Source organism: Cyanistes caeruleus, chromosome 5, assembly GCF_971803275.1.
Source record: "Cyanistes caeruleus chromosome 5, bCyaCae1.hap1.1, whole genome shotgun sequence".
NCBI classification, from domain to species: domain Eukaryota; kingdom Metazoa; phylum Chordata; class Aves; order Passeriformes; family Paridae; genus Cyanistes; species Cyanistes caeruleus.
This window is the reverse complement of record NC_141705.1, coordinates 67,138,193-67,159,288: the sequence shown is the minus strand read 5'-3', so window position 1 is coordinate 67,159,288 and position 21,096 is coordinate 67,138,193.

Here is a 21,096-nt window from a genome sequence, read left to right as displayed (position 1 = left end):
GTTTTTTCTGGAATTGTGTGGGATTCTGAGGAGACTTGAAGAATTTTGAGGAATTTGTTTTAGATTTTGTGGGAATTTGTGGAGATTCTGTGGGATTTTACTGGAATTTGGTGGGCCTTTTCAAGGACTTTGTGTGGTTTTGAGGAGACTTGAAGAATTTTCAGGGATTTTTCTTAGATTTTGTGGAAACTTGTGGAGGTTTTGTGCGATTTTTGTGGGATTTTGTGGGATATTGAGGCGATTTAGGGATCTTGAGGGATTTTTCATGTATTTTGTGGGAATTTGTGGTGATTTGGTGGGATATTTTTCTAGAATTTGGTCGTGTTTTGAGAAGATTTAGGGAATTTTGTGAGATTTTTCCTGGAATTTTGTTGGATACTGGGGAGATTTTGTGGGATGTTTGTGGAACTTTGAGGGACTCTTCTGGAATTTGGTGAGATTTTGTAGAGAACTGACGAATTATCAGGGATTTTTCATGTATTCTGTGGGAATTTGTGGAGATGTGGTGGGATTTTTGTGGATTTTGGCCGTGTTTTGAGAAGATTTAGGGAATTTTGTGTGATTTTTCTGGGATTTTGTTGGGTATTGAGGACATTTTGTGGGATGTTTCTGGAATTTGGTGGGGCTTTTCAAGAATTTTGTGGTATTTTGAAAAGATTTAGGGAATTTTGTGGTGTTTTTTCTTGAATTTTGTGGGAAACTGTGCTGATTTTATGGGGCGTTTCTGGAATTTGGTCGAGTTTTCCGAAGATTTAGGGATTTTTGTGAGATTTTTGTGGGATGTTCTGGGAATTGGTGGAGATTTTGTGGGACATTCCTGTGAATTGGTAGGGTTTTGAAATGATTTAGGGAGTTTTGTGGGACTTCTCTGGAATTTTGTGGGTTTTTTCTGGAATTGTGTGGGATTCTGAGGAGACTTGAAGAATTTTGAGGAATTTGTTTTAGATTTTGTGGGAATTTGTGGAGCTTTTGTGGGATTTTACTGGAATTTGGTGGGCCTTTTCAAGGACTTTGTGTGGTTTTGAGGAGACTTGAAGACTTTTCAGGGATTTTTCTTAGATTTTGTGGAAACTTGTGGAGGTTTTGTGTGATTTTTGTGGGATTTTGTGGGATATTGAGGCGATTTAGGGATCTTGAGGGATTTTTCATGTATTTTGTGGGAATTTGTGGTGATTTGGTGGGATATTTTTCTAGAATTTGGTCGTGTTTTGAGAAGATTTAGGGAATTTTGTGAGATTTTTCCTGGAATTTTGTTGGATACTGGGGAGATTTTGTGGGATGTTTGTGGAACTTTGAGGGACTCTTCTGGAATTTGGTGAGATTTTGTAGAGAACTGACGAATTATCAGGGATTTTTCATGTATTCTGTGGGAATTTGTGGAGATGTGGTGGGATTTTTGTGGATTTTGGCCATGTTTTGAGAAGATTTAGGGAATTTTGTGGGATTTTTCCTGGAATTTTGTTGGGTATTGAGGACATTTTGTGGGATGTTTCTGGAATTTGGTGGGGCTTTTCAAGAATTTTGTGGTATTTTGAAAAGATTTAGGGAATTTTGTGGTGTTTTTTCTTGAATTTTGTGGGAAACTGTGCTGATTTTATGGGGCGTTTCTGGAATTTGGTTGAGTTTTCCGAAGATTTAGGGATTTTTGTGAGATTTTTGTGGGATGTTCTGGGAATTGGTGGAGATTTTGTGGGACATTCCTGTGAATTGGTAGGGTTTTGAAATGATTTAGGGAGTTTTGTGGGACTTCTCTGGAATTTTGTGGGTTTTTTCTGGAATTGTGTGGGATTCTGAGGAGACTTGAAGAATTTTGAGGAATTTGTTTTAGATTTTGTGGGAATTTGTGGAGATTCTGTGGGATTTTACTGGAATTTGGTGGGCCTTTTCAAGGACTTTGTGTGGTTTTGAGGAGACTTGAAGAATTTTCAGGGATTTTTCTTAGATTTTGTGGAAACTTGTGGAGGTTTTGTGGGATTTTTGTGTGATTTTGTGGGATATTGAGGCGATTTAGGGATCTTGAGGGATTTTTCATGTATTTTGTGGGAATTTGTGGTGATTTGGTGGGATATTTTTCTAGAATTTGGTCGTGTTTTGAGAAGATTTAGGGAATTTTGTGAGATTTTTCCTGGAATTTTGTTGGATACTGGGGAGATTTTGTGGGATGTTTGTGGAACTTTGAGGGACTCTTCTGGAATTTGGTGAGATTCTGTAGAGAACTGACGAATTATCAGGGATTTTTCATGTATTCTGTGGGAATTTGTGGAGATTCTGTGGGATTTTTGTGGATTTTGGCCGTGTTTTGAGAAGATTTAGGGAATTTTGTGTGATTTTTCTGGGATTTTGTTGGGTATTGAGGACATTTTGTGGGATGTTTCTGGAATTTGGTGGGGCTTTTCAAGAATTTTGTGGTATTTTGAAAAGATTTAGGGAATTTTGTGGGTTTTTTTTCTTGAATTTTGTGGGAAACTGTGCTGATTTTATGGGGCGTTTCTGGAATTTGGTCGAGTTTTCAGAAGATTTAGGGATTTTTGTGAGATTTTTGTGGGATGTTCTGGGAATTGGTGGAGATTTTGTGGGACATTCCTGTGAATTGGTAGGGTTTTGAAATGATTTAGGGAGTTTTGTGGGACTTCTCTGGAATTTTGTGGGTTTTTTCTGGAATTGTGTGGGATTCTGAGGAGGCTTGAATTTTGAGGAATTTGTTTTAGATTTTGTGGGAATTTGTGGAGATTCTGTGGGATTTTACTGGAATTTGGTGGGCCTTTTCAAGGACTTTGTGTGGTTTTGAGGAGACTTGAAGAATTTTGAGGAATTTTTCTTAGATTTTGTGGAAACTTGTGGAGGTTTTGTGTGATTTTTGTGTGATTTTGTGGGATATTGAGGCGATTTAGGGATCTTGAGGGATTTTTCATGTATTTTGTGGGAATTTGTGGAGATTTGGTTGGATATTTTTCTAGAATTTGGTCGTGTTTTGAGAAGATTTAGGGAATTTTGTGAGATTTTTCCTGGAATTTTGTTGGATACTGGGGAGATTTTGTGGGATGTTTGTGGAACTTTGAGGGACTTTTCTGGAATTTGGTGAGATTCTGTAGAGAACTGACGAATTATCAGGGATTTTTCATGTATTCTGTGGGAATTTGTGGAGATGTGGTGGGATTTTTGTGGATTTTGGCCATGTTTTGAGAAGATTTAGGGAATTTTGTGGGATTTTTCCTGGAATTTTGTTGGGTATTGAGGACATTTTGTGGGATGTTTCTGGAATTTGGTGGGGCTTTTCAAGAATTTTGTGGTATTTTGAAAAGATTTTGGGAATTGTGTGGTGTTTTTTCTTGAATTTTGTGGGAAACTGTGCTGATTTTATGGGGCGTTTCTGGAATTTGGTTGAGTTTTCCGAAGATTTAGGGATTTTTGTGAGATTTTTGTGGGATGTTCTGGGAATTGGTGGAGATTTTGTGGGACATTCCTGTGAATTGGTAGGGTTTTGAAATGATTTAGGGAGTTTTGTGGGACTTCTCTGGAATTTTGTGGGTTTTTTCTGGAATTGTGTGGGATTCTGAGGAGACTTGAAGAATTTTGAGGAATTTGTTTTAGATTTTGTGGGAATTTGTGGAGATTCTGTGGGATTTTACTGGAATTTGGTGGGCCTTTTCAAGGACTTTGTGTGGTTTTGAGGAGACTTGAAGAATTTTCAGGGATTTTTCTTAGATTTTGTGGAAACTTGTGGAGGTTTTGTGCGATTTTTGTGTGATTTTGTGGGATATTGAGGCGATTTAGGGATCTTGAGGGATTTTTCATGTATTTTGTGGGAATTTGTGGTGATTTGGTGGGATATTTTTCTAGAATTTGGTCGTGTTTTGAGAAGATTTAGGGAATTTTGTGAGATTTTTCCTGGAATTTTGTTGGATACTGGGGAGATTTTGTGGGATGTTTGTGGAACTTTGAGGGACTTTTCTGGAATTTGGTGAGATTCTGTAGAGAACTGACGAATTATCAGGGATTTTTCATGTATTCTGTGGGAATTTGTGGAGATGTGGTGGGATTTTTGTGGATTTTGGCCGTGTTTTGAGAAGATTTAGGGAATTTTGTGTGATTTTTCTGGGATTTTGTTGGGTATTGAGGACATTTTGTGGGATGTTTCTGGAATTTGGTGGGGCTTTTCAAGAATTTTGTGGTATTTTGAAAAGATTTAGGGAATTTTGTGGTGTTTTTTCTTGAATTTTGTGGGAAACTGTGCTGATTTTATGGGGCGTTTCTGGAATTTGGTCGAGTTTTCCGAAGATTTAGGGATTTTTGTGAGATTTTTGTGGGATGTTCTGGGAATTGGTGGAGATTTTGTGGGACATTCCTGTGAATTGGTAGGGTTTTGAAATGATTGAGGGAGTTTTGTGGGACTTCTCTGGAATTTTGTGGGTTTTTTCTGGAATTGTGTGGGATTCTGAGGAGACTTGAATTTTGAGGAATTTGTTTTAGATTTTGTGGGAATTTGTGGAGATTCTGTGGGATTTTACTGGAATTTGGTGGGCCTTTTCAAGGACTTTGTGTGGTTTTGAGGAGACTTGAAGAATTTTGAGGAATTTTTCTTAGATTTTGTGGAAACTTGTGGAGGTTTTGTGTGATTTTTGTGTGATTTTGTGGGATATTGAGGCGATTTAGGGATCTTGAGGGATTTTTCATGTATTTTGTGGGAATTTGTGGTGATTTGGTGGGATATTTTTCTAGAATTTGGTCGTGTTTTGAGAAGATTTAGGGAATTTTGTGAGATTTTTCCTGGAATTTTGTTGGATACTGGGGAGATTTTGTGGGATGTTTGTGGAACTTTGAGGGACTTTTCTGGAATTTGGTGAGATTCTGTAGAGAACTGACGAATTATCAGGGATTTTTCATGTATTCTGTGGGAATTTGTGGAGATGTGGTGGGATTTTTGTGGATTTTGGCCGTGTTTTGAGAAGATTTAGGGAATTTTGTGTGATTTTTCTGGGATTTTGTTGGGTATTGAGGACATTTTGTGGGATGTTTCTGGAATTTGGTGGGGCTTTTCAAGAATTTTGTGGTATTTTGAAAAGATTTAGGGAATTTTGTGGTGTTTTTTCTTGAATTTTGTGGGAAACTGTGCTGATTTTATGGGGCGTTTCTGGAATTTGGTCGAGTTTTCCGAAGATTTAGGGATTTTTGTGAGATTTTTGTGGGATGTTCTGGGAATTGGTGGAGATTTTGTGGGACATTCCTGTGAATTGGTAGGGTTTTGAAATGATTTAGGGAGTTTTGTGGGACTTCTCTGGAATTTTGTGTGTTTTTTCTGGAATTGTGTGGGATTCTGAGGAGACTTGAAGAATTTTGAGGAATTTGTTTTAGATTTTGTGGGAATTTGTGGAGCTTTTGTGGGATTTTACTGGAATTTGGTGGGCCTTTTCAAGGACTTTGTGTGGTTTTGAGGAGACTTGAAGACTTTTCAGGGATTTTTCTTAGATTTTGTGGAAACTTGTGGAGGTTTTGTGTGATTTTTGTGGGATTTTGTGGGATATTGAGGCGATTTAGGGATCTTGAGGGATTTTTCATGTATTTTGTGGGAATTTGTGGTGATTTGGTGGGATATTTTTCTAGAATTTGGTCGTGTTTTGAGAAGATTTAGGGAATTTTGTGAGATTTTTCCTGGAATTTTGTTGGATACTGGGGAGATTTTGTGGGATGTTTGTGGAACTTTGAGGGACTCTTCTGGAATTTGGTGAGATTTTGTAGAGAACTGACGAATTATCAGGGATTTTTCATGTATTCTGTGGGAATTTGTGGAGATGTGGTGGGATTTTTGTGGATTTTGGCCATGTTTTGAGAAGATTTAGGGAATTTTGTGGGATTTTTCCTGGAATTTTGTTGGGTATTGAGGACATTTTGTGGGATGTTTCTGGAATTTGGTGGGGCTTTTCAAGAATTTTGTGGTATTTTGAAAAGATTTAGGGAATTTTGTGGTGTTTTTTCTTGAATTTTGTGGGAAACTGTGCTGATTTTATGGGGCGTTTCTGGAATTTGGTTGAGTTTTCCGAAGATTTAGGGATTTTTGTGAGATTTTTGTGGGATGTTCTGGGAATTGGTGGAGATTTTGTGGGACATTCCTGTGAATTGGTAGGGTTTTGAAATGATTTAGGGAGTTTTGTGGGACTTCTCTGGAATTTTGTGTGTTTTTTCTGGAATTGTGTGGGATTCTGAGGAGACTTGAAGAATTTTGAGGAATTTGTTTTAGATTTTGTGGGAACTTGTGGAGATTCTGTGGGATTTTACTGGAATTTGGTGGGCCTTTTCAAGGACTTTGTGTGGTTTTGAGGAGACTTGAAGAATTTTGAGGAATTTTTCTTAGATTTTGTGGAAACTTGTGGAGGTTTTGTGGGATTTTTGTGTGATTTTGTGGGATATTGAGGCGATTTAGGGATCTTGAGGGATTTTTCATGTATTTTGTGGGAATTTGTGGTGATTTGGTGGGATATTTTTCTAGAATTTGGTCGTGTTTTGAGAAGATTTAGGGAATTTTGTGAGATTTTTCCTGGAATTTTGTTGGATACTGGGGAGATTTTGTGGGATGTTTGTGGAACTTTGAGGGACTTTTCTGCAATTTGGTGAGATTCTGTAGAGAACTGACGAATTATCAGGGATTTTTCATGTATTCTGTGGGAATTTGTGGAGATTCTGTGGGATTTTTGTGGATTTTGGCCGTGTTTTGAGAAGATTTAGGGAATTTTGTGGGATTTTTCCTGGAATTTTGTTGGGTATTGAGGAAATTTTGTGGGATGTTTCTGGAATTTGGTGGGGCTTTTCAAGAATTTTGTGGTATTTTGAAAAGATTTAGGGAATTTTGTGGTGTTTTTTCTTGAATTTTGTGGGAAACTGTGCTGATTTTATGGGGCGTTTCTGGAATTTGGTCGAGTTTTCCGAAGATTTAGGGATTTTTGTGAGATTTTTGTGGGATGTTCTGGGAATTGGTGGAGATTTTGTGGGACATTCCTGTGAATTGGTAGGGTTTTGAAATGATTTAGGGAGTTTTGTGGGACTTCTCTGGAATTTTGTGGGTTTTTTCTGGAATTGTGTGGGATTCTGAGGAGACTTGAATTTTGAGGAATTTGTTTTAGATTTTGTGGGAATTTGTGGAGATTCTGTGGGATTTTACTGGAATTTGGTGGGCCTTTTCAAGGACTTTGTGTGGTTTTGAGGAGACTTGAAGAATTTTGAGGAATTTTTCTTAGATTTTGTGGAAACTTGTGGAGGTTTTGTGTGATTTTTGTGTGATTTTGTGGGATATTGAGGCGATTTAGGGATCTTGAGGGATTTTTCATGTATTTTGTGGGAATTTGTGGTGATTTGGTGGGATATTTTTCTAGAATTTGGTCGTGTTTTGAGAAGATTTAGGGAATTTTGTGAGATTTTTCCTGGAATTTTGTTGGATACTGGGGAGATTTTGTGGGATGTTTGTGGAACTTTGAGGGACTTTTCTGGAATTTGGTGAGATTCTGTAGAGAACTGACGAATTATCAGGGATTTTTCATGTATTCTGTGGGAATTTGTGGAGATGTGGTGGGATTTTTGTGGATTTTGGCCGTGTTTTGAGAAGATTTAGGGAATTTTGTGTGATTTTTCTGGGATTTTGTTGGGTATTGAGGACATTTTGTGGGATGTTTCTGGAATTTGGTGGGGCTTTTCAAGAATTTTGTGGTATTTTGAAAAGATTTAGGGAATTTTGTGGTGTTTTTTCTTGAATTTTGTGGGAAACTGTGCTGATTTTATGGGGCGTTTCTGGAATTTGGTCGAGTTTTCCGAAGATTTAGGGATTTTTGTGAGATTTTTGTGGGATGTTCTGGGAATTGGTGGAGATTTTGTGGGACATTCCTGTGAATTGGTAGGGTTTTGAAATGATTTAGGGAGTTTTGTGGGACTTCTCTGGAATTTTGTGTGTTTTTTCTGGAATTGTGTGGGATTCTGAGGAGACTTGAAGAATTTTGAGGAATTTGTTTTAGATTTTGTGGGAATTTGTGGAGCTTTTGTGGGATTTTACTGGAATTTGGTGGGCCTTTTCAAGGACTTTGTGTGGTTTTGAGGAGACTTGAAGACTTTTCAGGGATTTTTCTTAGATTTTGTGGAAACTTGTGGAGGTTTTGTGTGATTTTTGTGGGATTTTGTGGGATATTGAGGCGATTTAGGGATCTTGAGGGATTTTTCATGTATTTTGTGGGAATTTGTGGTGATTTGGTGGGATATTTTTCTAGAATTTGGTCGTGTTTTGAGAAGATTTAGGGAATTTTGTGAGATTTTTCCTGGAATTTTGTTGGATACTGGGGAGATTTTGTGGGATGTTTGTGGAACTTTGAGGGACTCTTCTGGAATTTGGTGAGATTTTGTAGAGAACTGACGAATTATCAGGGATTTTTCATGTATTCTGTGGGAATTTGTGGAGATGTGGTGGGATTTTTGTGGATTTTGGCCATGTTTTGAGAAGATTTAGGGAATTTTGTGGGATTTTTCCTGGAATTTTGTTGGGTATTGAGGACATTTTGTGGGATGTTTCTGGAATTTGGTGGGGCTTTTCAAGAATTTTGTGGTATTTTGAAAAGATTTAGGGAATTTTGTGGTGTTTTTTCTTGAATTTTGTGGGAAACTGTGCTGATTTTATGGGGCGTTTCTGGAATTTGGTTGAGTTTTCCGAAGATTTAGGGATTTTTGTGAGATTTTTGTGGGATGTTCTGGGAATTGGTGGAGATTTTGTGGGACATTCCTGTGAATTGGTAGGGTTTTGAAATGATTTAGGGAGTTTTGTGGGACTTCTCTGGAATTTTGTGTGTTTTTTCTGGAATTGTGTGGGATTCTGAGGAGACTTGAAGAATTTTGAGGAATTTGTTTTAGATTTTGTGGGAACTTGTGGAGATTCTGTGGGATTTTACTGGAATTTGGTGGGCCTTTTCAAGGACTTTGTGTGGTTTTGAGGAGACTTGAAGAATTTTGAGGAATTTTTCTTAGATTTTGTGGAAACTTGTGGAGGTTTTGTGGGATTTTTGTGTGATTTTGTGGGATATTGAGGCGATTTAGGGATCTTGAGGGATTTTTCATGTATTTTGTGGGAATTTGTGGTGATTTGGTGGGATATTTTTCTAGAATTTGGTCGTGTTTTGAGAAGATTTAGGGAATTTTGTGAGATTTTTCCTGGAATTTTGTTGGATACTGGGGAGATTTTGTGGGATGTTTGTGGAACTTTGAGGGACTTTTCTGCAATTTGGTGAGATTCTGTAGAGAACTGACGAATTATCAGGGATTTTTCATGTATTCTGTGGGAATTTGTGGAGATGTGGTGGGATTTTTGTGGATTTTGGCCGTGTTTTGAGAAGATTTAGGGAATTTTGTGTGATTTTTCTGGGATTTTGTTGGGTATTGAGGACATTTTGTGGGATGTTTCTGGAATTTGGTGGGGCTTTTCAAGAATTTTGTGGTATTTTGAAAAGATTTAGGGAATTTTGTGGTGTTTTTTCTTGAATTTTGTGGGAAACTGTGCTGATTTTATGGGGCGTTTCTGGAATTTGGTCAAGTTTTCCGAAGATTTAGGGATTTTTGTGAGATTTTTGTGGGATGTTCTGGGAATTGGTGGAGATTTTGTGGGACATTCCTGTGAATTGGTAGGGTTTTGAAATGATTTAGGGAGTTTTGTGGGACTTCTCTGGAATTTTGTGGGTTTTTTCTGGAATTGTGTGGGATTCTGAGGAGACTTGAAGAATTTTGAGGAATTTGTTTTAGATTTTGTGGGAATTTGTGGAGATTCTGTGGGATTTTACTGGAATTTGGTGGGCCTTTTCAAGGACTTTGTGTGGTTTTGAGGAGACTTGAAGAATTTTCAGGGATTTTTCTTAGATTTTGTGGAAACTTGGGGAGGTTTTGTGGGATTTTTGTGTGATTTTGTGGGATATTGAGGCGATTTAGGGATCTTGAGGGATTTTTCATGTATTTTGTGGGAATTTGTGGTGATTTGGTGGGATATTTTTCTAGAATTTGGTTGTGTTTTGAGAAGATTTAGGGAATTTTGTGAGATTTTTCCTGGAATTTTGTTGGATACTGGGGAGATTTTGTGGGATGTTTGTGGAACTTTGAGGGACTCTTCTGGAATTTGGTGAGATTCTGTAGAGAACTGACGAATTATCAGGGATTTTTCATGTATTCTGTGGGAATTTGTGGAGATTTGGTGGGATTTTTGTGGATTTTGGCCGTGTTTTGAGCAGATTTAGGGAATTTTGTGGGATTTTTCCTGGAATTTTGTTTGATACTGGGGAGATTTTGTGGGATGTTTGTGGAACTTTGAGGGACTCTTCTGGAATTTGGTGAGATTCTGTAGAGAACTGTCGAATTATCAGAGATTTTTCATGTATTCTGTGGGAATTTGTGGAGATTTGGTGGGATTTTTGTGGATTTTGGCCGTGTTTTGAGCAGATTTAGGGAATTTTGTGTGATTTTTCTGGGATTTTGTTGGGTATTGAGGACATTTTGTGGGATGTTTCTGGAATTTGGTGGGGCTTTTCAAGAATTTTGTGGTATTTTGAAAAGATTTAGGGAATTTTGTGGTGTTTTTTCTTGAATTTTGTGGGAAACTGTGCTGATTTTATGGGGCGTTTCTGGAATTTGGTCGAGTTTTCCGAAGATTTAGGGATTTTTGTGAGATTTTTGTGGGATGTTCTGGGAATTGGTGGAGATTTTGTGGGACATTCCTGTGAATTGGTAGGGTTTTGAAATGATTTAGGGAGTTTTGTGGGACTTCTCTGGAATTTTGTGGGTTTTTTCTGGAATTGTGTGGGATTCTGAGGAGACTTGAAGAATTTTGAGGAATTTGTTTTAGATTTTGTGGGAATTTGTGGAGATTCTGTGGGATTTTACTGGAATTTGGTGGGCCTTTTCAAGGACTTTGTGTGGTTTTGAGGAGACTTGAAGAATTTTCAGGGATTTTTCTTAGATTTTGTGGAAACTTGTGGAGGTTTTGTGCGATTTTTGTGGGATTTTGTGGGATATTGAGGCGATTTAGGGATCTTGAGGGATTTTTCATGTATTTTGTGGGAATTTGTGGTGATTTGGTGGGATATTTTTCTAGAATTTGGTCGTGTTTTGAGAAGATTTAGGGAATTTTGTGAGATTTTTCCTGGAATTTTGTTGGATACTGGGGAGATTTTGTGGGATGTTTGTGGAACTTTGAGGGACTCTTCTGAAATTTGGTGAGATTCTGTAGAGAACTGACGAATTATCAGGGATTTTTCATGTTTTCTGTGGGAATTTGTGGAGATTTGGTGGGATTTTTCTGGAATTTGGTACAGTTTTGAGAAGATTTAGGGAATTTTGTGTGATTTTTCTGGGATTTTGTTGGGTATTGAGGACATTTTGTGGGATGTTTCTGGAATTTGGTGGGGCTTTTCAAGAATTTTGTGGTATTTTGAAAAGATTTAGGGAATTTTGTGGAGTTTTTTCTTGAATTTTGTGGGAAACTGTGCTGATTTTATGGGGCGTTTCTGGAATTTGGTCGAGTTTTCCGAAGATTTAGGGATTTTTGTGAGATTTTTGTGGGATGTTCTGGGAATTGGTGGAGATTTTGTGGGACATTCCTGTGAATTGGTAGGGTTTTGAAATGATTTAGGGAGTTTTGTGGGACTTCTCTGGAATTTTGTGGGTTTTTTCTGGAATTGTGTGGGATTCTGAGGAGACTTGAAGAATTTTGAGGAATTTGTTTTAGATTTTGTGGGAATTTGTGGAGATTCTGTGGGATTTTACTGGAATTTGGTGGGCCTTTTCAAGGACTTTGTGTGTTTTTGAGGAGACTTGAAGAATTTTCAGGGATTTTTCTTAGATTTTGTGGAAACTTGTGGAGGTTTTGTGTGATTTTTGTGTGATTTTGTGGGATATTGAGGCGATTTAGGGATCTTGAGGGATTTTTCATGTATTTTGTGGGAATTTGTGGTGATTTGGTGGGATATTTTTCTAGAATTTGGTCGTGTTTTGAGAAGATTTAGGGAATTTTGTGGGATTTTTCCTGGAATTTTGTTGGATACTGGGGAGATTTTGTGGGATGTTTGTGGAACTTTGAGGGACTCTTCTGGAATTTGGTGAGATTCTGTAGAGAACTGACGAATTATCAGGGATTTGTCATGTATTCTGTGGGAATTTGTGGAGATGTGGTGGGATTTTTGTGGATTTTGGCCGTGTTTTGAGAAGATTTAGGGAATTTTGTGTGATTTTTCTGGGATTTTGTTGGGTATTGAGGACATTTTGTGGGATGTTTCTGGAATTTGGTGGGGCTTTTCAAGAATTTTGTGGTATTTTGAAAAGATTTAGGGAATTTTGTGGTGTTTTTTCTTGAATTTTGTGGGAAACTGTGCTGATTTTATGGGGCGTTTCTGGAATTTGGTCGAGTTTTCAGAAGATTTAGGGATTTTTGTGAGATTTTTGTGGGATGTTCTGGGAATTGGTGGAGATTTTGTGGGACATTCCTGTGAATTGGTAGGGTTTTGAAATGATTTAGGGAGTTTTGTGGGACTTCTCTGGAATTTTGTGGGTTTTTTCTGGAATTGTGTGGGATTCTGAGGAGACTTGAAGAATTTTGAGGAATTTGTTTTAGATTTTGTGGGAATTTGTGGAGATTCTGTGGGATTTTACTGGAATTTGGTGGGCCTTTTCAAGGACTTTGTGTGGTTTTGAGGAGACTTGAAGAATTTTGAGGAATTTTTCTTAGATTTTGTGGAAACTTGTGGAGGTTTTGTGTGATTTTTGTGTGATTTTGTGGGATATTGAGGCGATTTAGGGATCTTGAGGGATTTTTCATGTATTTTGTGGGAATTTGTGGTGATTTGGTGGGATATTTTTCTAGAATTTGGTCGTGTTTTGAGAAGATTTAGGGAATTTTGTGAGATTTTTCCTGGAATTTTGTTGGATACTGGGGAGATTTTGTGGGATGTTTGTGGAACTTTGAGGGACTCTTCTGGAATTTGGTGAGATTCTGTAGAGAACTGACGAATTATCAGGGATTTTTCATGTATTCTGTGGGAATTTGTGGAGATTTGGTGGGATTTTTGTGGATTTTGGCCGTGTTTTGAGAAGATTTAGGGAATTTTGTGGGATTTTTCCTGGAATTTTGTTGGATACTGGGGAGATTTTGTGGGATGTTTGTGGAATTTTGAGGGACTTTTCTGGAATTTGGTGAGATTCTGTAGAGAACTGACGAATTATCAGGGATTTTTCATGTATTCTGTGGGAATTTGTGGAGATGTGGTGGGATTTTTGTGGATTTTGGCCGTGTTTTGAGAAGATTTAGGGAATTTTGTGTGATTTTTCTGGGATTTTGTTGGGTATTGAGGACATTTTGTGGGATGTTTCTGGAATTTGGTGGGGCTTTTCAAGAATTTTGTGGTATTTTGAAAAGATTTAGGGAATTTTGTGGTGTTTTTTCTTGAATTTTGTGGGAAACTGTGCTGATTTTATGGGGCGTTTCTGGAATTTGGTTGAGTTTTCCGAAGATTTAGGGATTTTTGTGAGATTTTTGTGGGATGTTCTGGGAATTGGTGGAGATTTTGTGGGACATTCCTGTGAATTGGTAGGGTTTTGAAATGATTTAGGGAGTTTTGTGGGACTTCTCTGGAATTTTGTGGGTTTTTTCTGGAATTGTGTGGGATTCTGAGGAGACTTGAAGAATTTTGAGGAATTTGTTTTAGATTTTGTGGGAATTTGTGGAGATTCTGTGGGATTTTACTGGAATTTGGTGGGCCTTTTCAAGGACTTTGTGTGGTTTTGAGGAGACTTGAAGAATTTTCAGGGATTTTTCTTAGATTTTGTGGAAACTTGTGGAGGTTTTGTGCGATTTTTGTGTGATTTTGTGGGATATTGAGGCGATTTAGGGATCTTGAGGGATTTTTCATGTATTTTGTGGGAATTTGTGGTGATTTGGTGGGATATTTTTCTAGAATTTGGTCGTGTTTTGAGAAGATTTAGGGAATTTTGTGGGATTTTTCCTGGAATTTTGTTGGATACTGGGGAGATTTTGTGGGATGTTTGTGGAACTTTGAGGGACTCTTCTGGAATTTGGTGAGATTCTGTAGAGAACTGACGAATTATCAGGGATTTGTCATGTATTCTGTGGGAATTTGTGGAGATGTGGTGGGATTTTTGTGGATTTTGGCCATGTTTTGAGAAGATTTAGGGAATTTTGTGGGATTTTTCCTGGAATTTTGTTGGGTATTGAGGACATTTTGTGGGATGTTTCTGGAATTTGGTGGGGCTTTTCAAGAATTTTGTGGTATTTTGAAAAGATTTAGGGAATTTTGTGGTGTTTTTTCTTGAATTTTGTGGGAAACTGTGCTGATTTTATGGGGCGTTTCTGGAATTTGGTTGAGTTTTCCGAAGATTTAGGGATTTTTGTGAGATTTTTGTGGGATGTTCTGGGAATTGGTGGAGATTTTGTGGGACATTCCTGTGAATTGGTAGGGTTTTGAAATGATTTAGGGAGTTTTGTGGGACTTCTCTGGAATTTTGTGTGTTTTTTCTGGAATTGTGTGGGATTCTGAGGAGACTTGAAGAATTTTGAGGAATTTGTTTTAGATTTTGTGGGAACTTGTGGAGATTCTGTGGGATTTTACTGGAATTTGGTGGGCCTTTTCAAGGACTTTGTGTGGTTTTGAGGAGACTTGAAGAATTTTGAGGAATTTTTCTTAGATTTTGTGGAAACTTGTGGAGGTTTTGTGGGATTTTTGTGTGATTTTGTGGGATATTGAGGCGATTTAGGGATCTTGAGGGATTTTTCATGTATTTTGTGGGAATTTGTGGTGATTTGGTGGGATATTTTTCTAGAATTTGGTCGTGTTTTGAGAAGATTTAGGGAATTTTGTGAGATTTTTCCTGGAATTTTGTTGGATACTGGGGAGATTTTGTGGGATGTTTGTGGAACTTTGAGGGACTTTTCTGCAATTTGGTGAGATTCTGTAGAGAACTGACGAATTATCAGGGATTTTTCATGTATTCTGTGGGAATTTGTGGAGATGTGGTGGGATTTTTGTGGATTTTGGCCGTGTTTTGAGAAGATTTAGGGAATTTTGTGTGATTTTTCTGGGATTTTGTTGGGTATTGAGGACATTTTGTGGGATGTTTCTGGAATTTGGTGGGGCTTTTCAAGAATTTTGTGGTATTTTGAAAAGATTTAGGGAATTTTGTGGTGTTTTTTCTTGAATTTTGTGGGAAACTGTGCTGATTTTATGGGGCGTTTCTGGAATTTGGTCAAGTTTTCCGAAGATTTAGGGATTTTTGTGAGATTTTTGTGGGATGTTCTGGGAATTGGTGGAGATTTTGTGGGACATTCCTGTGAATTGGTAGGGTTTTGAAATGATTTAGGGAGTTTTGTGGGACTTCTCTGGAATTTTGTGGGTTTTTTCTGGAATTGTGTGGGATTCTGAGGAGACTTGAAGAATTTTGAGGAATTTGTTTTAGATTTTGTGGGAATTTGTGGAGATTCTGTGGGATTTTACTGGAATTTGGTGGGCCTTTTCAAGGACTTTGTGTGGTTTTGAGGAGACTTGAAGAATTTTCAGGGATTTTTCTTAGATTTTGTGGAAACTTGGGGAGGTTTTGTGGGATTTTTGTGTGATTTTGTGGGATATTGAGGCGATTTAGGGATCTTGAGGGATTTTTCATGTATTTTGTGGGAATTTGTGGTGATTTGGTGGGATATTTTTCTAGAATTTGGTTGTGTTTTGAGAAGATTTAGGGAATTTTGTGAGATTTTTCCTGGAATTTTGTTGGATACTGGGGAGATTTTGTGGGATGCTTGTGGAACTTTGAGGGACTCTTCTGGAATTTGGTGAGATTCTGTAGAGAACTGACGAATTATCAGGGATTTTTCATGTATTCTGTGGGAATTTGTGGAGATTTGGTGGGATTTTTGTGGATTTTGGCCGTGTTTTGAGCAGATTTAGGGAATTTTGTGGGATTTTTCCTGGAATTTTGTTTGATACTGGGGAGATTTTGTGGGATGTTTGTGGAACTTTGAGGGACTCTTCTGGAATTTGGTGAGATTCTGTAGAGAACTGACGAATTATCAGAGATTTTTCATGTATTCTGTGGGAATTTGTGGAGATTTGGTGGGATTTTTGTGGATTTTGGCCGTGTTTTGAGCAGATTTAGGGAATTTTGTGTGATTTTTCTGGGATTTTGTTGGGTATTGAGGACATTTTGTGGGATGTTTCTGGAATTTGGTGGGGCTTTTCAAGAATTTTGTGGTATTTTGAAAAGATTTAGGGAATTTTGTGGTGTTTTTTCTTGAATTTTGTGGGAAACTGTGCTGATTTTATGGGGCGTTTCTGGAATTTGGTCGAGTTTTCCGAAGATTTAGGGATTTTTGTGAGATTTTTGTGGGATGTTCTGGGAATTGGTGGAGATTTTGTGGGACATTCCTGTGAATTGGTAGGGTTTTGAAATGATTTAGGGAGTTTTGTGGGACTTCTCTGGAATTTTGTGGGTTTTTTCTGGAATTGTGTGGGATTCTGAGGAGACTTGAAGAATTTTGAGGAATTTGTTTTAGATTTTGTGGGAATTTGTGGAGATTCTGTGGGATTTTACTGGAATTTGGTGGGCCTTTTCAAGGACTTTGTGTGGTTTTGAGGAGACTTGAAGAATTTTCAGGGATTTTTCTTAGATTTTGTGGAAACTTGTGGAGGTTTTGTGCGATTTTTGTGGGATTTTGTGGGATATTGAGGCGATTTAGGGATCTTGAGGGATTTTTCATGTATTTTGTGGGAATTTGTGGTGATTTGGTGGGATATTTTTCTAGAATTTGGTCGTGTTTTGAGAAGATTTAGGGAATTTTGTGAGATTTTTCCTGGAATTTTGTTGGATACTGGGGAGATTTTGTGGGATGTTTGTGGAACTTTGAGGGACTCTTCTGAAATTTGGTGAGATTCTGTAGAGAACTGACGAATTATCAGGGATTTTTCATGTTTTCTGTGGGAATTTGTGGAGATTTGGTGGGATTTTTCTGGAATTTGGTACAGTTTTGAGAAGATTTAGGGAATTTTGTGTGATTTTTCTGGGATTTTGTTGGGTATTGAGGACATTTTGTGGGATGTTTCTGGAATTTGGTGGGGCTTTTCAAGAATTTTGTGGTATTTTGAAAAGATTTAGGGAATTTTGTGGAGTTTTTTCTTGAATTTTGTGGGAAACTGTGCTGATTTTATGGGGCGTTTCTGGAATTTGGTCGAGTTTTCCGAAGATTTAGGGATTTTTGTGAGATTTTTGTGGGATGTTCTGGGAATTGGTGGAGATTTTGTGGGACATTCCTGTGAATTGGTAGGGTTTTGAAATGATTTAGGGAGTTTTGTGGGACTTCTCTGGAATTTTGTGGGTTTTTTCTGGAATTGTGTGGGATTCTGAGGAGACTTGAAGAATTTTGAGGAATTTGTTTTAGATTTTGTGGGAATTTGTGGAGATTCTGTGGGATTTTACTGGAATTTGGTGGGCCTTTTCAAGGACTTTGTGTGGTTTTGAGGAGACTTGAAGAATTTTCAGGGATTTTTCTTAGATTTTGTGGAAACTTGTGGAGGTTTTGTGTGATTTTTGTGTGATTTTGTGGGATATTGAGGCGATTTAGGGATCTTGAGGGATTTTTCATGTATTTTGTGGGAATTTGTGGTGATTTGGTGGGATATTTTTCTAGAATTTGGTCGTGTTTTGAGAAGATTTAGGGAATTTTGTGGGATTTTTCCTGGAATTTTGTTGGATACTGGGGAGATTTTGTGGGATGTTTGTGGAACTTTGAGGGACTCTTCTGGAATTTGGTGAGATTCTGTAGAGAACTGACGAATTATCAGGGATTTGTCATGTATTCTGTGGGAATTTGTGGAGATGTGGTGGGATTTTTGTGGATTTTGGCCGTGTTTTGAGAAGATTTAGGGAATTTTGTGTGATTTTTCTGGGATTTTGTTGGGTATTGAGGACATTTTGTGGGATGTTTCTGGAATTTGGTGGGGCTTTTCAAGAATTTTGTGGTATTTTGAAAAGATTTAGGGAATTTTGTGGTGTTTTTTCTTGAATTTTGTGGGAAACTGTGCTGATTTTATGGGGCGTTTCTGGAATTTGGTCGAGTTTTCAGAAGATTTAGGGATTTTTGTGAGATTTTTGTGGGATGTTCTGGGAATTGGTGGAGATTTTGTGGGACATTCCTGTGAATTGGTAGGGTTTTGAAATGATTTAGGGAGTTTTGTGGGACTTCTCTGGAATTTTGTGGGTTTTTTCTGGAATTGTGTGGGATTCTGAGGAGACTTGAAGAATTTTGAGGAATTTGTTTTAGATTTTGTGGGAATTTGTGGAGATTCTGTGGGATTTTACTGGAATTTGGTGGGCCTTTTCAAGGACTTTGTGTGGTTTTGAGGAGACTTGAAGAATTTTGAGGAATTTTTCTTAGATTTTGTGGAAACTTGTGGAGGTTTTGTGTGATTTTTGTGTGATTTTGTGGGATATTGAGGCGATTTAGGGATCTTGAGGGATTTTTCATGTATTTTGTGGGAATTTGTGGTGATTTGGTGGGATATTTTTCTAGAATTTGGTCGTGTTTTGAGAAGATTTAGGGAATTTTGTGAGATTTTTCCTGGAATTTTGTTGGATACTGGGGAGATTTTGTGGGATGTTTGTGGAACTTTGAGGGACTCTTCTGGAATTTGGTGAGATTCTGTAGAGAACTGACGAATTATCAGGGATTTTTCATGTATTCTGTGGGAATTTGTGGAGATTTGGTGGGATTTTTGTGGATTTTGGCCGTGTTTTGAGAAGATTTAGGGAATTTTGTGGGATTTTTCCTGGAATTTTGTTGGATACTGGGGAGATTTTGTGGGATGTTTGTGGAATTTTGAGGGACTTTTCTGGAATTTGGTGAGATTCTGTAGAGAACTGACGAATTATCAGGGATTTTTCATGTATTCTGTGGGAATTTGTGGAGATGTGGTGGGATTTTTGTGGATTTTGGCCGTGTTTTGAGAAGATTTAGGGAATTTTGTGTGATTTTTCTGGGATTTTGTTGGGTATTGAGGACATTTTGTGGGATGTTTCTGGAATTTGGTGGGGCTTTTCAAGAATTTTGTGGTATTTTGAAAAGATTTAGGGAATTTTGTGGTGTTTTTTCTTGAATTTTGTGGGAAACTGTGCTGATTTTATGGGGCGTTTCTGGAATTTGGTTGAGTTTTCCGAAGATTTAGGGATTTTTGTGAGATTTTTGTGGGATGTTCTGGGAATTGGTGGAGATTTTGTGGGACATTCCTGTGAATTGGTAGGGTTTTGAAATGATTTAGGGAGTTTTGTGGGACTTCTCTGGAATTTTGTGGGTTTTTTCTGGAATTGTGTGGGATTCTGAGGAGACTTGAAGAATTTTGAGGAATTTGTTTTAGATTTTGTGGGAATTTGTGGAGATTCTGTGGGATTTTACTGGAATTTGGTGGGCCTTTTCAAGGACTTTGTGTGGTTTTGAGGAGACTTGAAGAATTTTCAGGGATTTTTCTTAGATTTTGTGGAAACTTGTGGAGGTTTTGTGCGATTTTTGTGTGATTTTGTGGGATATTGAGGCGATTTAGGGATCTTGAGGGATTTTTCATGTATTTTGTGGGAATTTGTGGTGATTTGGTGGGATATTTTTCTAGAATTTGGTCGTGTTTTGAGAAGATTTAGGGAATTTTGTGGGATTTTTCCTGGAATTTTGTTGGATACTGGGGAGATTTTGTGGGATGTTTGTGGAACTTTGAGGGACTCTTCTGGAATTTGGTGAGATTCTGTAGAGAACTGACGAATTATCAGGGATTTGTCATGTATTCTGTGGGAATTTGTGGAGATGTGGTGGGATTTTTGTGGATTTTGGCCATGTTTTGAGAAGATTTAGGGAATTTTGTGGGATTTTTCCTGGAATTTTGTTGGGTATTGAGGACATTTTGTGGGATGTTTCTGGAATTTGGTGGGGCTTTTCAAGAATTTTGTGGTATTTTGAAAAGATTTAGGGAATTTTGTGGTGTTTTTTCTTGAATTTTGTGGGAAACTGTGCTGATTTTATGGGGCGTTTCTGGAATTTGGTTGAGTTTTCCGAAGATTTAGGGATTTTTGTGAGATTTTTGTGGGATGTTCTGGGAATTGGTGGAGATTTTGTGGGACATTCCTGTGAATTGGTAGGGTTTTGAAATGATTTAGGGAGTTTTGTGGGACTTCTCTGGAATTTTGTGTGTTTTTTCTGGAATTGTGTGGGATTCTGAGGAGACTTGAAGAATTTTGAGGAATTTGTTTTAGATTTTGTGGGAACTTGTGGAGATTCTGTGGGATTTTACTGGAATTTGGTGGGCCTTTTCAAGGACTTTGTGTGGTTTTGAGGAGACTTGAAGAATTTTGAGGAATTTTTCTTAGATTTTGTGGAAACTTGTGGAGGTTTTGTGGGATTTTTGTGTGATTTTGTGGGATATTGAGGCGATTTAGGGATCTTGAGGGATTTTTCATGTATTTTGTGGGAATTTGTGGTGATTTGGTGGGATATTTTTCTAGAATTTGGTCGTGTTTTGAGAAGATTTAGGGAATTTTGTGAGATTTTTCCTGGAATTTTGTTGGATACTGGGGAGATTTTGTGGGATGTTTGTGGAACTTTGAGGGACTTTTCTGCAATTTGGTGAGATTCTGTAGAGAACTGACGAATTATCAGGGATTTTTCATGTATTCTGTGGGAATTTGTGGAGATGTGGTGGGATTTTTGTGGATTTTGGCCGTGTTTTGAGAAGATTTAGGGAATTTTGTGTGATTTTTCTGGGATTTTGTTGGGTATTGAGGACATTTTGTGGGATGTTTCTGGAATTTGGTGGGGCTTTTCAAGAATTTTGTGGTATTTTGAAAAGATTTAGGGAATTTTGTGGTGTTTTTTCTTGAATTTTGTGGGAAACTGTGCTGATTTTATGGGGCGTTTCTGGAATTTGGTCAAGTTTTCCGAAGATTTAGGGATTTTTGTGAGATTTTTGTGGGATGTTCTGGGAATTGGTGGAGATTTTGTGGGACATTCCTGTGAATTGGTAGGGTTTTGAAATGATTTAGGGAGTTTTGTGG